We start from the raw sequence: 15,931 nt of genomic DNA, 5'->3' as shown, positions 1-15,931 counted from the left end.
GAAATGTAAGGAAACCCATTGCAGACAGGAACACAAAGAAGCTGACACGAGCTTTAAAAATGAAAACCGAGGAAAACTAGGTGCAAGTTTCTTAATTTAAAACAAAATCCAATCAAAACTTACATCCATATTGGCAAAAATATAAATTTTGGAAAGCCATAATTTTGAGCTTTATTGAAGTCTGATTTCCTTATGAGTGTAGAAAAGCTGAGATTTATTATTCTTTCCTTAAGACTAACAAATGTCTGTGGAGATCACAAGCCCATTTTGGCATTCACAGATAGTTTCTGATGTGGACTTTGGAAAAAGTGAATGGATTACTAATTGATGTGTCAGATTCCTAATCTGCCACTAATGTCATTTGGACTGACTGCAAAAAACACTATTCAGACAGCTGTGCTGTGAAAACATGGAGACACCATTAAATACATCCATTAGGAAGAAATAGGTCCTATGAAAGTTGAAGGATGAAAGTTCATCTTCAGGTTTAACCTGTGGAATTGTTATGATGGGGTGAGGGATGTGACTTTTGTATTTAAATCTCCAAGTCTGGACTGAGAGTTTTGGTCCATGGGCACAAAGGGAACATCCATCTGTATTTAGATACAAATTTTCTACAGAGGATCCAGGAGAAGAGTCTTGCTGTTACAGAAAGGTAACAGGCAGGGAGCCCAGTGAATGTGTATTGAGGCTGCAAATCACAAACCTCACATAAGACAGGAGCCTTAGCAAGCCTTGTTCCTTCAGTCAGCTGGGTCAGCAGTGGATGCCTTTTAAAACAGCACACTTGAGTGTGACCAGGATTTGTTGGGTTTTATCCAGGGTTTGTTGGGTTTTATCCAGGGTTTGCTGGGTGGGTCCTGACCTACACAGAGATCACAGTGGTCACTAAAGTCTTAAAATGTACCAGTCTAAGGTCTTCATATTATAAACATAATATGAACAGTGACATTTCTTACCCTCATCTTTCCTCAGAATTGTGGGCAAGTCCATTAGTGAAAGCCTAAAAGTGCCCTGCTTTTGTCACCAGGATCCTGACTGGTGCCTCTCTCCTCCTCCACCTCCTGAACTGCACCAGTGTGAGGCTGATCTGAGATTCACACCCCAAAGACCACCCTGAACAACCGACTTGGAGAAAAATAGTGCTACTTCCCCTCCTCCTACTTCCCTCTTTGCCTACAGCAGTGACTTTGTTACCATTTTTAAGTCCTTCTCCAAAGAAAAAGTCCAATAAGTTTTTGGAGACAAAAGCTGGGATTCATCCGTGTATCCGTTATCCCGGCACCGAGCGGGGTGGGCTGCAGCCAGAGGTTTTTCAGGACAACAATGCCAGCTTTGTTGCCATTGCTGTTTCTTTCAACAGCCTCAGCTTTCCTGTTGTGGAATGGGGCAGGCTTGGGTGAGGAGGGAAGATTCCCATTCATGAGCCAGAGGAACCTGGCACTGTCTGGATAGGGAGGGAATGGCCCGAGGTGGTGTGGCTGGGAGCCACGCTGGGGCAGATGCCCTTAGGAAAGGGGATTAAAATCAACTGACAATAAGCAAGGAGCTGTCTCTTGCCAACAACCTGAAACCCCACGGCCTCAAACTTGAAGCTGAAACAGATGAGGACAAAAACTAGTCCAAAGGTAAAAGCCCATAATGCACAAACCAAACAGCTCAGGGCTTGGAATCAGACAGGAGAAGGGTTTGGAACTGCCAGGTTTCTCTCCATTGTGCTTATTTGCTTTAGATGTTAGGTATTGATAGCTGTAGCTTGGTTAAAATTACTTCAGGGTGTATAATTATTCGCTGCTTTTGTGGTGTGTCTCAAGCATTGTGGTATTGCAGGTGAGGGAAGAGCACTCTGCACTCTGGATGTTCCCTCTGTGGCCTGGTATTTGTGCTGATGGACTTGTGAATAACAGTGGCCTCCCTGATCTGTTGTTCTGCACCCAACAGAGAGATTCATGCAGATGTGCCAGAATGTGAAAGCATTGCAGGCTGAGGAGTGTCCCAGAGCAGATCCCAGAGGTACAGAGTGATGCCCTGTAACAATTAGCACCAGCAAACCCAGTCACTGTGGTGCAGCTAGTCAGGATTCCTGAAAACCAAGCAGGAAATTTTCCCCCTTCTCCCCTGCCCCACAATTTATAAAGAATTTATCATAATGCATTTTAAAAATGAAAAGTTTCATGTGGACGCTGAGGACTACTCCAGTAAATGTGACAGATCTGTGCAGACAGGTAGTGCTGCAGAGTGCACACTGTGCTGATAGAAACCTCTTTCTTTTCCTGGATCAGCCTGTCCTGCCATTCCAGTCAGTACAGTGCCAGCAGCACTGGAGCCAGACAGCCAAATCATGGTGCTGGGGCAAAGGCAGTGCTTCTGGAAGCCATGGTGAAATGGAGGGACCTCTGCTAAGAATTCTCTCCTTTTATCCTGGGGTTATGACATTTAGGTGCAGGGTATGGGAGCTGAGAAGCTGTTTTGAAAGAAAAAATGCCAACAACCCTCTTTTTCAGAGCAGCTCAGTACAGTCTAACCCTTGAACTCGGGGCTCTACCAGTGGAGGCAGCTACGTGTAGTTTCTGTCCTGGCTGATTTTAAACATTAACTCTTTAAAAAAAAAAAAACAAACATCTGTCATCTGGGCTTCTTTATCTTTTCTGTGTTTCTCTGAGTTAGTCCCACATTTATCAGGCAGGTTCTGCCTGACCTGAATTTCTGTGGAACATTTTTCTTTGTTGCTGTTGCAGAAATACACCAATGTGTCCCCAGATTACTTCATACCTCCCAAAAGGCATGAAAACCAACATTACTTAAGTTGTAGACTCAAACATGCAGAAGCACCAAAGTCTCAGTTTCAGGGTTATCCAGACAACTTCAGTTATAACTCTGCTCCTTCTGTACTGCAAATGAGGTCAAACATCTACTCAAGGGTAGGATTTCAGCATGTAGTTAAAGACTTTACTTAAACACATACCCACAAGCATCTTATTCATTCCTGTGAATTAATATTTTACTGTAAGAGAGATCTTTTGCAAAGAGGTGCCCATCCTGTGTGTCTGTGGGGTAACACCCAGTTATGGATGGCTCAGGGATGTAGCCTGTGGCTGCCAGGACCTGTCCAGTGTCTGGATAAACCTCTCCAGTGACCCTGCTGGCAGTTTGGGTGTAGATCCTGCCTTGTGTTGGGGAGCTGTGATTCCCTCGGTGCCTTCACAAACCCTGTGTGGCCCTTCAGACCATGCTGTGTCAGAACTCACATCTCTGCATTTGGAGTGCTGGAAAATCAAGGTCAGTTGGATCCCAAGGAGCACTGGAGCCAGAGGCAATCCCATGCAGGTTTTATTCTTACAAGCTCAGGTATTTCTGACTTTGCTGCACCAGGGCTTCCTGAGTAGCTGGAGAGTTGTATTCAGGCAGTGCCTGCCCCAGCTCTGTTCTCCTGGTGCCGGAATCCCCACTTGAAATCTCCCAGGAGGACGTAGCTGTTCCAGTGTATTGCAGTCCCAGGAGTACTGGGAGGGACTGGCTGCTGTGTAGACATACCCTGAGGCTAGCCAAAAATGCTGGCAGCGGTCCGTACCCACCCTGGAGTTGCTAATTTTATTTTCTGCCATTTGTGTTGTAAATCTGTTGAGGAATGTCTCTCTCTCCCTGTTCCCAGGCTCCCTTTTCGTGCTCCCCTCCTCCCAGGTTTCATTCTTCTTCCACAGATAATTGCAAGCATATTTTCACATTTAAGTTGTCCTTCTCTATACAATTCCAAAGGACATAATGGAACACTGCCTATTTCATCATATGTGCTTGTACATCAGAGTGGTATGATCTAACCAGAGCAGTTATTTAATAACAGGTTCTGGTTCAGAGAAAGAATAGGTATATCCTAAATTTTCAGGAGATGCTTCCTCCACTTCTGATAACACATGGAGAGGTCTGTTTTAGATAAATTATTATGGATATACCTTAGGAGCTTGATAATAACTTTCTGAAAACCATGTCCTAAGTTAGTCAGAAGGAAGCAGAGATCAAAGACAGGTTTAAACATATGAAAAAAACAATCAGTGGAGACTTCTGCCAGCATGGATGATTCGACTTGGGGAGGAGGTAGTGGTGGAGCAGCACTAAACAGAAAGTGTCTTGGCCCACTGTAAGGCAGTACAGGACATCTGAGCAAGTTAATTTTTGAGTCCCAGAAGTAGCAGGTCCCTGTGGTATTGACCTTGTCTGGGCAGGTTGTTTTTGCAATGGCAGTGGGATCACGCAGAGAAAAATTTAAACAAAAAGAAAATGAGGTACAAAAATCACACAGAGAAAAAGAATATTGGGGAGCAGAAATTGAGAGGTTTGTTAGTACTGTGCTCTGGATAAACCTCAGTTAGGGTGTATTTTTTTTAGTTTTATGTAAAGCTGCAAGGTATTTCCAGGTGCATTTACTGAACCTGCTAATCCTGACACATTAGCAGGGTACCTTCCCTCTGTCATGATTATCTCATGACAGAGATTCACCTATAAAGGTTTAACCTTTGTACCATCCAAATTTGATGCTTTATTTACAGTACTGGAATGTAATAACATTGGAACTGGGCGTGGGAATGTCCACATTCCGTTGCTTTCTGGACTCCTGTGGCAAACATTAGTTCTGGGCAAGGGTTTCTTGCTGCTTTGTGAAGGATCTCTGTGTAATCCCTCGGGAAGCAACGTTCCCTTGCAGTCCCTCTAATTTCTTTGTTTTTGAGCATCTTGTACAGCTTTGCTTAACATAATAAAACTGCAGCAAACAGGCGAACGACAGCCATTTAGAAACACAATTTTTGTTCAATCAATAGCTTTGTAGCTTTGCCAGCTCTGCCTTTCTTTTTGAAGGCTTACTCTGCTGAGTAAGCCAGAACTGTGTTAAGTGGCTAGGCCGTAATGATTTGGCAAACCTTGCATCTGCTTCCTGCCACGAGGGTTCTGGTTTCATACTCCACTGCCTTTGCTGGCAACAGCCTGGTGCACCCAGTGACCCAAAACATGGGGACAGTACAAGCCCCCATTGTGCAGCCTCCCACTGCACACCAGCACAGGAAATATTAAGTTTGTAAGTGCCATTTACCAAATAATAATTTGTTTTTATACAAGGGCAGGGATCTAGATGAAATATTTACTTTTCCACTAGCAGTTGGGTTCCAATAGCCTGTAACCTGTGCTGTCTGCCTGGTCTGCTGAGTTCAACAGGTTCCAGGTGAAAATGACTTCCCGAGCTGGGGAAGGTGATAAATCCCAGACTGTCACTTGGAAAAGCCTTTGGTAGTAAGTCAGCAGCAGCAATGCCAGTGGAAATGTTGTTGCCACTAAAAATGTGGCTCCCTTTAGCTGTTACGTCAGTGGAAGGCTGTGCTAGGGTGGAACAAGGTTGGCTGCCTCTTGGCCAACAGTTGTGTTGGGAAATAAAATTCAGCAAAAAAGAGTTTACTGGAGAAATGAAGTAAACAGGCCTGCTTTGTTCTCAGTGATCCCTTTCCATTTGCAAAATTCTCCCTATGCTGGATGCCAGGCCTGTTTCCATTGCTGGATCCAGCCCAGCAGGGAGTTTGTTGTCTACATCTTTATTTGAACCCCAGTTTCCATGAAAAAGAGAATAGCCCCCAGTTTGCAGCTTTTGCTTAGGTAAAACAAATCAAAGCACAAGGAATCTGATCGTAATGATTTGCTCTCGCTTAAAAAGTTTCCTTCCTGCTTGGCTCTAATTAGCTCAGGGCCTTAAAAATGAATATTTTTCACTGTACCTTCTTTCTGTGCTCCAAAGCCCATTGGGACACTCATCTTACACACCACATCTTATCCACATTTGGGACAGTTTGACCTCTCAGAAGTTTCTCATGTCCACACTCTGGTAGCTGTTTCTCACCTGCTAGTGGCAGTCCAAATCCTGCCTGGCTCTTCCTGCTCCCTGCTGGGCTCCTTTCCTCCCACCCTGCTGTTTGCCAACATCACTCTGGAGACAGCTAATGAAGTGACAGCTTTCTAATCTAGCTTTTAAATATTCATTTTAATTGCACATTGTAAAACTAGGCTGCAGAATAAAGAAATGCTCCCTAGAAACAGTTTGTGCTTCTTGGTTCAGGTAGTCTCTGTACTTAGGGAAAGTGTCTTTCCTTCGAAGGAAAAACACAGCTTCCTTTCTTCCTCCTGAAAACACAACCAGCAGCACTTTTCAATGGGTGAATTCTTTCCTGTCTGGTTCCTCCTTTATCTCAAGTAAAGCTGCCTGCTGTGTAATGTGGGATAAATGTAGTCCAAGAAGTCAGAACTCTTCCCTACGATCCATCATGAGTCACCATGGTCAGAAGTGGTCAAATTTTGATAAAAGTGCAGATTTGCCTGCGTTTAGTAGTTTTAAAGAAATGCTGCAAACTGGATTTTCGTACAGGAGCATTATAGTAAGGACTTTGCCATCAGCTTTCCTGCCTGTGTGAACAAGCATCACTTAATTTGAAGTATCACCTCCACTGTGTATTTATTTTACCTCTTTCTCCATTATTTCACTGTTACTGATACATTTCGAGTACTAATTCAGATATGACCTGAGGGCTTTCTCCAGTCAAAGAAAAAGCCTACTTGTTTGCGTAATAAAATGTATTAATATTTTCTTTTTATACATTAAGTACTACCTTCCATACCTGCAGCTCCTTCTGAGCTGGTTATGATGTGTGTTGAAGTAACTTCACCGGGTTTGCCAAATGTGTGATTGCAGGAGCCCCTCTGAGCACAATGAACAGAAGAACACAAGAAAAGCTCATACACGTCTCCAGAAAGCTGTCACCAGTTAAGTGACACACACCCTGCACCTCTTATTAGCTAGAGACCCTCTAAAACAGCATCTTCTCTTGAAAATAACAAACTTTTTTCTTTTTCTGTAATTTCTCTTCACATTAACATGTTCAAGACAAAGTTATTCAAAGCAAGAGTGTCTTTTCAAGTAGCTCTTTACTTTCCTCATGTTCCTTAGACAATATGAAAGCAAACTCGGGTTGATTAGCACTGAGGTTTGTAGGCAACCAGGCACACCCACTACCCAAATAATTTCACTTCAGTATTGGTTTGAACATATCATTGCCAAATAGATTTGATACCAGGCCATAATTTGCAACATTCCTGTTTGCTATGGAGTCTCTCCCTGCTGATAAAATGAGTGAAACTGAGATAACTTGCTGAACTTCTACAATCATTTACAAAAAGCCAAGGCCAGGTGGTTCTGGTATTATAAATTATTTTAGCAGCTGAACGATTATGAAAAGTCCCAGGAGTTTAGGGAGCTGGTGTATGGGAGTACCACTGTTGGAAACAAAATTTTAGAATTGGGTCATGTGTTTCCTGTGCAGCTTTTTTCCCAGTCAGTTCTGGTGGGTTTTTCTCATTTTTGGAAACAAAAGCAAGCGCAGAGCTTTGTTACTGTCCACTGCAGTCACCTATTGTGTTGGTGGATCAGTGCAAGAGGGTCACATAAGGATGGATTTCTTCTTGCACTGAATCTGCAAGCCCATAGTGATTGACAATACGGACCAAAAAAGCGGATGAAAAATATTTCTGTGAGAAGGGCTTCTACTTCTCTGAGAGCTATTAAATACATACCCTCTGCCTTGTCTGGGGACTGCAAAGTGCTTGATGCTGGTAGAATTTATACATTGTATTTATTTCACACCTTTTGATGTTGGCCATCTCCTCCTTCCCACCTCCAGGCATGGAGGATTCATCTCCCAGCGTGGGGAAGGCAGCCAGCATTCCTGACTCCTACAGTGCATTCCCCAGGCTGCCCCACTTCCCCAGCCCTCACCTGTGGGTGGCTTCCTGATGGGGCAGAGTGTGGGACATCTGGGTTACTCGTGTTGCACGTATTTGGCAAATATTCCACACCATCTCTCCCCTCTCCTTGCTTTTCTTTGAAGGGTGTCTCGTGTTGCAGCTCTGCATTCAGGTTTGGCACTTGGTCATTTAATGCACTTGACTGGAGGCTTTCAATGGTTTCACAGGAGTTGTGGAAAAGTGATTGCACACAGAGCTTCCCCTGGGGTTTCTGACACTCTGAGTGACAGGGCTGTCAGTGCTCACTGGGCTTTTGTCTCTCTTCCCTCCTGGGTGGGAAATCCCACCCAGCTATCCCGGAGTTTGGTCTTTTTTCCACCCTACAATTTATATTCCCTTTTCATCTTCTGAGGAAATGCATGTCACATTTTTCAGAGGACTCGTTCTCACCCACTTCAGGCAGTGCTGAAAGCAAACAGCTTGTTATCCTTCAGCTTGTTCCTTCTGCTGTGCCCCGGGGTGCTTTCCAAAAACAAGGAGCTACAGATGGAGCACAGCAGCCTCTGTGCAATGAGCAGTCCTTCTCTGCCCACCCCTGGTTCATTCATAGTCATTGTGCTCCTTTTGCAGCAGTTCTCTGTGGTCTGAAACCAGATTGAAGCAAGTGAGAAAGGAAGAATTTTGTATGTCCAAGAAGTGGATTTAATCTCTTGGAGGGTAAGGAAACAGCTTAGTGCAAACATTTTCATGGAGGCGTCCTCAGAGAAATTTATTCTTACTTTAGGGTCACAGCTCAGCTGTGATCATGACAAACAGCCAGTGTGAGACAAGTGATTCCTGTGGAGAGCCACTGATCCATGTTGTACAGTGAGTGCTTTTGGATATATTTATATTCAGCTCCTCAACAGGGATTGACTGAAGGAAATAAAGCAACCCTTGACTCCTACTGATGCTGTTGTGTCAGAAATCTGCTGTGTGTTGTTGGCAGGTATGAAAGAACGTGTGAGGGTGTAGAAATGCTCAGCATGTGGTTGGATGCCTGCATGGAGATTGGGATAGTGCTTTAAGGAAGGAGACAGGAAAGATTCATGTAATATGCTAAACGGATCTTGGAAAGGAGGGAGTGTTGATATCAGAAGGTAGAAGGGTGTTTTCCTGAAGTAATGCTACCTCTTCAAGGCTGAGTTTCTGTCAAATTTATTTGCATATATATTGATCAACTTTAGCATTTTGTAGGACTTTGGTGGAGCATTCCTTTTTCTGCCCCTGTTGCCTCAGAACCTGCCGGCTCTTGGAAGACGCTGTGAAGCTTTTTTCAAGAAAAGGTTGATATGCAGGGGCCACATCCTAGAAATCAGAAGCAGTGGAGAGAGGCCCTTGGAATGGTGGATATTCAGTTGTTTTGCAGCTGGATTCCTTCATCTCACCAAAGATGCTGGAATGCATCAGGCAGTGCCTGTCCTGCTGTGAATCACCCACTCCATAGAGCAGCAAGGACTGCTCAGAGAGAATCCCATGAGCAAATGTCTGCTGGAGAAGGAGTCAATAATGTGAGCATGTGATGTTGCTGGGGAGAGGATCCTAAGATGATTCACCCTGTTCTTCATGGCCTTGGTCAGGCTTTGGTCAAACCATGTAAAGGTCTGGTGTTTATACTGGTGAGCTTTTGAGTGCAAGGCCAGAGTGGGTGTGCCTGGTATGTCACTCATGTGCTCTCTGTCCCTGCCATGTCTGTCTTGTGTTTTCTGTCCCTGCCATGTCACTCTCATGTGCTCTCTGCCCCTGCCATGTCTGTCTCGTGTTTTCTGTCCCTGCCATGTCACTCTCATGTGCTCTCTGTCCCTTGTGGCCTAAGCTCTTACTTTGCTGCCTTCCAGATTCCAAGGCAAAAGAGCTAATTCCTTTTAAATGAAAACCATATCATAAAGGGCTGGATCTGTCATGCAGCTGAACAAACCACAGCTTTCCACACTGTTATTCACCATAGGCGTTCGTGTGTTCTCACTCGCTGTTGTTGACTTCTTGGCTGCTTGATGAGTAGATAACCATATAAAATATCTGGTTACTTCATTATTGGAGAGTGACATAAACTTGGTTATGAAAACAAGAGTCCAGTAGTCATGGCTCCCTTTAAATGTTGACTTCCCTGATTAAAAGAGCCCCAAAAGTACAGCACCCATCCTGAGCACCCCTGTTCTAGATAACCCCTGTTCTAGCTGTGTACACAATGACCAGCCTTGGTTACTTCAAATGCTTTAAGTAGGATCATCTCCCTCTCTTCATTACTGCTCCTCAAAGTGTTTCTGACAGTTTCTGGAATAGCCAAAGCACATTTAAGAAACAGTGTTTACATGTTTGAAAGAAGAGGGTGAAAAAACCTGGTTTCCATTAAGCCAATGGCCTCAGTGGCCACTGGTTTTGTAGGAAGGTTGCACAAGATGTTTCCTTGCCTCCTCCCTCAGTGAGAGCTCAGCTCACCTCAGCATTTTCACAGGATTTGTTAGTTTGTCCAAGCCTCCCTTGGCCCCCTCTGACATCTCTGGCTGTCTCTGCCTCTCTTAGAGGCATCACCTTCCTGCATCACCCTCTCAAAGTTACTGTCCTCACTTTGCACTGCAGCTCCTACTACAATTCCAGCTCAAATGAGCACCCCTGCTTCACTCCTTCCTCTGTTATGTCTTTATTCTCAACTGGATGGAAACCTCATAACTTGCAAGATGATCAGAATTTTATATTGAAATGTTAAACATGTTGAACCAGTTCAGATGTAGGCATCTTTCCAGTGATGCAGCTTCAATTTCAAATGTTAATAAAAATTCCTAACGTTGAACTCAATTTGGGAGTGGACAGCTCACAGGCTGGATGATGTGGGGTCTCCCACTCCTGATTCAAAGCCAGCCTAAGGCAGGAGCTGTTGGTGTGCACCCTCTGCTTAGTGACCTGTTTGGATTTGAGTTTAATGGCCATGTTTAATGTTCTCAGCTGCCAGCCACACACCCTGTGTAACCTTCTTCCATGCCAGCATCTTTCTCTGTGCTTGACATTGGATGCACTGCAGAGATGGGATTCCCTTCTCAAACCTTCACTGAGACTTGATAGGAGGTGGGAAGGGGAGGGATTTTGTCCTTCATATGAAAAAACAGATGGCATTTGTGCTTGTCTAAATAGCTGTCCCCCTGTGGGGGCACTGTCATCCTGCCCACGCTGACATGCCAGAGCAGGTAATTACAGCTCCCCTTCTCCCTTATGTCTCCCACTCTGTGAGGATGTTGTCCAGTCTGCCCTCCTTTTCCATTTATTTTTCTCCAGTGGGCTTTAGAAAGAAATCTTGTGCTTAGTCCTGGCTCTGCATTTGATGCTGGATTACTTGTGGGTGAGTCATGGCAAGCTGGGTCACAGGGAATGACTTCTCTCATATTCTCTTCTGAGAAGGTCAGTGGTGGAGTGTAAGGCTGGTACTGCCTAGCTCATAGCAATGTTCCCTTGCAGAAACAAAGCCTTTAGGAGAACATCTGCAGGATAAGCCATGTTACAGGTTGAGAAAACACGCTGCCCAGCAATCAAGTATCAACCAAAAATGTAAAAAACTTTGTGGTCCACTGAACTTTTCACTTGGAGCATGAGATACCTGTGCCTTCTCCTGTCCCCCCTGTGTTTGGGATGCAGCTGTCATGGCCTCTTTACTCAATTCTCTGCAGGACTGGCCCCAAGGAACTCTTCCTATTTAATGTGTTGCTGAGCTTACACAGTTACAGCTCTTAGTGAGTTGGTTCTTTGGAAAGGCTCCTTTGGATTTCTGTCTGTGGGAGTGAGAGACAGCCCACTGTCCTCATTTCCTTCTTGGCAGCTGCCCTTTGGAGAAGTGGTGGCTGAGGTAAGTGCAGTTGTGTGGAGAGCAATCAATTGTTTGTCATGCCTGTTTAATAAGCAGCTGAGGTGACAGCCAGGACACCTTGGGTAGCCTTGATAGCCATGAGTTTCTAAAGTGATCCAGCATTTGACTCAAGCTGAGTGATTTGTAGGCAAATGGAATGGTTTGCCTTTCAGAAGGAGGTGATAGAGGTAGTCTTACTTCATAGCATTTCCTCATGGGTGTCTTTTTTTCAGGCTTCCCTTCTTAATTTTTCTTTCTTTCAGTTGCTACCCTTTTTCTGAAGAAAAGTGCTGCTGCTGCTGCTATTTTCTATCAAACTTGCCTCTTGTCCCAGCTTCATGTGTCTCCCTGATAAGGGAGAGTGAATGATTACAGTCCTGGGGATTTGTCCAGTTGTCTCTTACCAGCCAGAGTTGCAGCTGTTGAAAAGATTTTTCAAGCATCTCCTAAATCAGTTTCTCCCAGCCCTTGGCATTATCTTCTAACTCACATTTGGGATTTTTATTGATAGTCATAGTGGTGCTGGTGAAGATTTTTGTACATGACTCAAGAACATTGAGGTGCAGCAGTGCATTGGATGCAGTAGGAGGCTTTCTACAAGCTTTGGTGCACTTTGGCTCAGGTTTGTGAAGAAAAACAGGAAACACTGGAAAACACACCAAGGGTAAACAGAGCAGTTTAGTTACATTAACTGTCTAGAGGAGAAACTCCACGAATGACCCAAACAAAGAAAGCAAGTGCATTCGTTCAGCATTGCTGTGGGAAAACAGAGGGCTTATAATTGAGTTTAACTTAAAAGAATTACACAAGAAATTGGCTAGCTCAGGCCCAGAGTGTAGTTCTGGCATCCTGACCCAGTTCTGATTGCTGCACTGGCTTCAGGGAGGCCAGAGCTCCCAGAGACTGCATGCTATTTTTTATTCATAGCAATGCTACTTTAAAGCCTTGCTCTCCAAAAAAACTGCATCAAAGAGATCTGTTGCTGCTTCCTCCCTGTGACTCCTGATCAGATTTGCCTTGCTGTGATTATGTTAACAGGGCTCACACTGGTCAGTCAGCTTGTTTCTGGCCTCACACATGGTGAGCCACAGTAAATGTGCTGCAGGACTCCTCCAGTGAGGCCGTGGTGTCTGGCTGGTAAGCAATGCATTATTTATCTTAGGAAAGAAGCTGGAGTGTGAAACCAGAATCCCAGGGTGCCTACTCTGAGTAAACACTGAATGAAAGCAGTTGAAGAGCTGACAGTCTGAGCTGTCCTTGCTTGCCTTTGTGGAATCTCATTGTCTTTAGGAGGAGACTGTGATGAGCTGAAAGACTGAAGTTTCCTGTGGGCTTGGGATGGAAAAGTGACTGTGGTGGTAAACAGCACAAAGGGAAACTGAGTCCTGCTCATCCATAATGGCTCTGCTGGCTTTGTAAAGACTAACAGGCAGCATCTGTTTGTGGCTTCTGATAAAATGGACATTTATGTCTCAGGGAGCACACAGGGCAGTGCAGTGACATTTTGACATTGCTACTTCTAATCTAAGAGCTTTTCTTATCAACTCTTTGTTCAAGATCAGTTCATGTAAGAATAGAACTTCCCAAGGCAGAATATTTCAACAGACTGATTACCTGCTTCTAATCCCACGTGAATTCTGAATAGCAGGTAAGATTAGATGGTCACAAATGAAATGTAAACTATTGATTCAGTTTGCACTGGTGTTTAGTACAAACACACACTGCTGTGTCCCATTTTTTTTTTTCTGTTAAAAGGAGAGGGACTGTTCATTAGTGAAAAGAATCAGCATGGCATTGCATTTACTGCTTGTTTAGGAAAACCTGGTCCCTTTGATGTAGCTGGGGACCCTTGAACTTCAGAAAAGAATGTGTTAGCATACTAGGGTATGCCTTAGTCCTGCAGGTCATTTAATCAGTTTCTCAAGTGAGTCATTGTAAAGTAAAGTAGATGCTGAGAAAAGTTCTGCATTGCCAATTAAAACAGGCTCCAAAGGTGTTGCTGGTTTCATTCTACCAGAAACTCATCACTGAGAGGCCAGGAGGGGTTGCCTGTGTACCTTGAGGCCAGATCCCAAACTAAAATAAACTGGCAAAGCTCTTTTGCTTTATACCAATAAAAGCATTCCTTTCAGGCTCAATTTCTTTATGCTTGTGACTTTTAAAAGAATTTCTGTTAAGAAAACAGGAATGATTCAGAAATGGGTAGATTACCACACATGTAAGAATTGAATGAATTTCAGAAGAAGCCTGTAAATAACAGCTTTGTGAGTTCTGATTAATTCTTTATAGAGATTACATTTTATCTGTCTCAAACCCCCTGCAAATAAAAGCTGAGTAAAGACTGGCAGCCTCAGCATTTGTCTTAAGCAAGACATCTTTCATGAGATCAGGTTTAAAATAAAGTTAATGACAGAAATGTACTAATTAGTAAGTGCTACCCTTGTTTTTTTCCAACAAAACCTCACTTTCAACATATTTGACAAAAAATAATTGAACTTAATCAGAAAGCTAAAGCATTTCTTAATTAAAAACTCTAGACTAAACACTAGTCTATTCTGGAAGGGATAAAATCAGGGATCCTAAAGCACTTGCAAAGTCAGGAAGATGATTTGCTTTCAGCTTTTGAGATGGAACACCTGATGTGCTGACCAGGAGAGCATTCAGGGGGCTGCCAGATCCCATTCCACAGAAACAGAGTAGAAACCCAAATAGGACCCAGCTTTGAGTCTCAGCACTGTGGCAGTCACAAGGCAGACAAGCTGCAAGAAACTTTGGAAACCTGCCTGGTCTCCCTTAGAAAAGTTAACAGGATTGCTGCATGCCCATGAGCCTTCAAACTGGCATTCTGGGGCAAACTTTGTTCTGGAAGATTCCTGACAAGCTCACATCCCTTGCTTCATGGTGCAGAGCCCTTCCTTTCCTGACTTTTAGGAGCACAGTCTTTAGATGGGCTTATTTGCATTGGAGAAATACTGCTAGAACTTTCATCCTAGCATCCTTTCATGTGAGGAGTTTTCTCTGTGTGTAGAAACAACATGGGTAAAATATTTGGAGTGAAACCCAGGCTCCATTGAAGTCAATGGCAAAATTCCCATTCACTTCAGTGGAGCAGGAATTTCACTCTACTGTTTTGAAGTTAGAGTTACTAATAGACTGTTAGATTATTCCTGCGTGCATCAAACAAAATGTGCTTGATGTTAATGTTTCTGCAGTGTTCAAAAACCACAAAGGTTTAAAAACAAGAATAACTATGAACTTCTGAGTCTAAAAATTACATTCAACGTAGTTTTGCTAGAAATAATAATAATGTCCCTGGAGATAAACCTAAAAAAATAGACTCCACCATATAATCTTCACTATAAGCTAAAAATAGCAGAGATGGTGGTTCAATCTAAGCCATAATTATCAAAGTGCTGATGTGGGTTTTGGTTCATTGCTACTAGAAATGGATGTCGTGTTTGGGCTCTGAACAGTCAAGTCCCACGACTGGGAGAAGCAAAGCCAAGAGCACAGTCAGAAAGCAAACAGGAGCCTCAGATTTGTAGGGAAATAGCATGGATTAAACAGTGCATATTTAAAGGGACTGCTCCTGGCTTGCTCCAGCCAGCCAGCTGGAAACCCAGTGAATTCTGTATTTTCAGCCCCAAATTTGTGATGTTTTACTAGAAGGTGACACTGGCCATAGAAAGCACCTTTCTTCTGAAAGTCATTTTCCATTTCACTTTGGAATTGAAGGAGGAATGTTACTTTTTTAAGGAGTTATTACTCTGTGTGATTCTGAGAAAGGATTTTCATGTTCATTTTGAAGTAGGATGGAAAATCCTTAACTCACTTTCATTGCCAGGCAGGTTGTTGTGATGGGCTGAGTGTAGGACTGAGTGTAGCAGGCGACCTTGGTCACACCATTTTTTCCTGTTCACAAAGTTTTACCTGCAGCAGAATCTCACCTTCTTGTAAATGGCAACAGGGAATTATTCTGAACCTGAACCTGCACCTGCTGTAGCAGTCCAATGGTGGAGACTCCTCTAATTGATAGAAGGGTCCTGAGGGGCAAGTGTGATGGAGGTTGAAGTAACACATTTCTGTTTCTAAGTACTTTTGCAAATCCTCACTGAATGTGTTTGAATTCCTCTATGTGTTTATACAGCACAATCTGCTGTTTGTTTAGATGGTTTGTTTTGCTGAGTAGGTCCCATTCTGTCCTTGCTGAGATGGGCATGGGGCAGTCTTGGTGCTTGTTTGGACAGTGCTTGCAGAAATGGGGCTTGGCTTTGCCTCAGGCTC

General features: G+C 43.7%; 1 protein-coding gene across 1 annotated transcript in view; it reads left to right on the top strand.

The window, feature by feature from the left end:
• Positions 1 to 15,931, top strand: part of ADAMTS17 (ADAM metallopeptidase with thrombospondin type 1 motif 17) — a 150,721-nt gene that overhangs the window by 58,382 nt on the left and 76,408 nt on the right. The window lies entirely within an intron of this gene.

This window comes from Lonchura striata, chromosome 11 (genome assembly GCF_046129695.1).
Source record: "Lonchura striata isolate bLonStr1 chromosome 11, bLonStr1.mat, whole genome shotgun sequence".
NCBI classification, from domain to species: domain Eukaryota; kingdom Metazoa; phylum Chordata; class Aves; order Passeriformes; family Estrildidae; genus Lonchura; species Lonchura striata.
The sequence above is the reverse complement of the archived record's forward strand: the minus strand, read 5'-3'. Positions and strand labels throughout refer to the sequence as shown.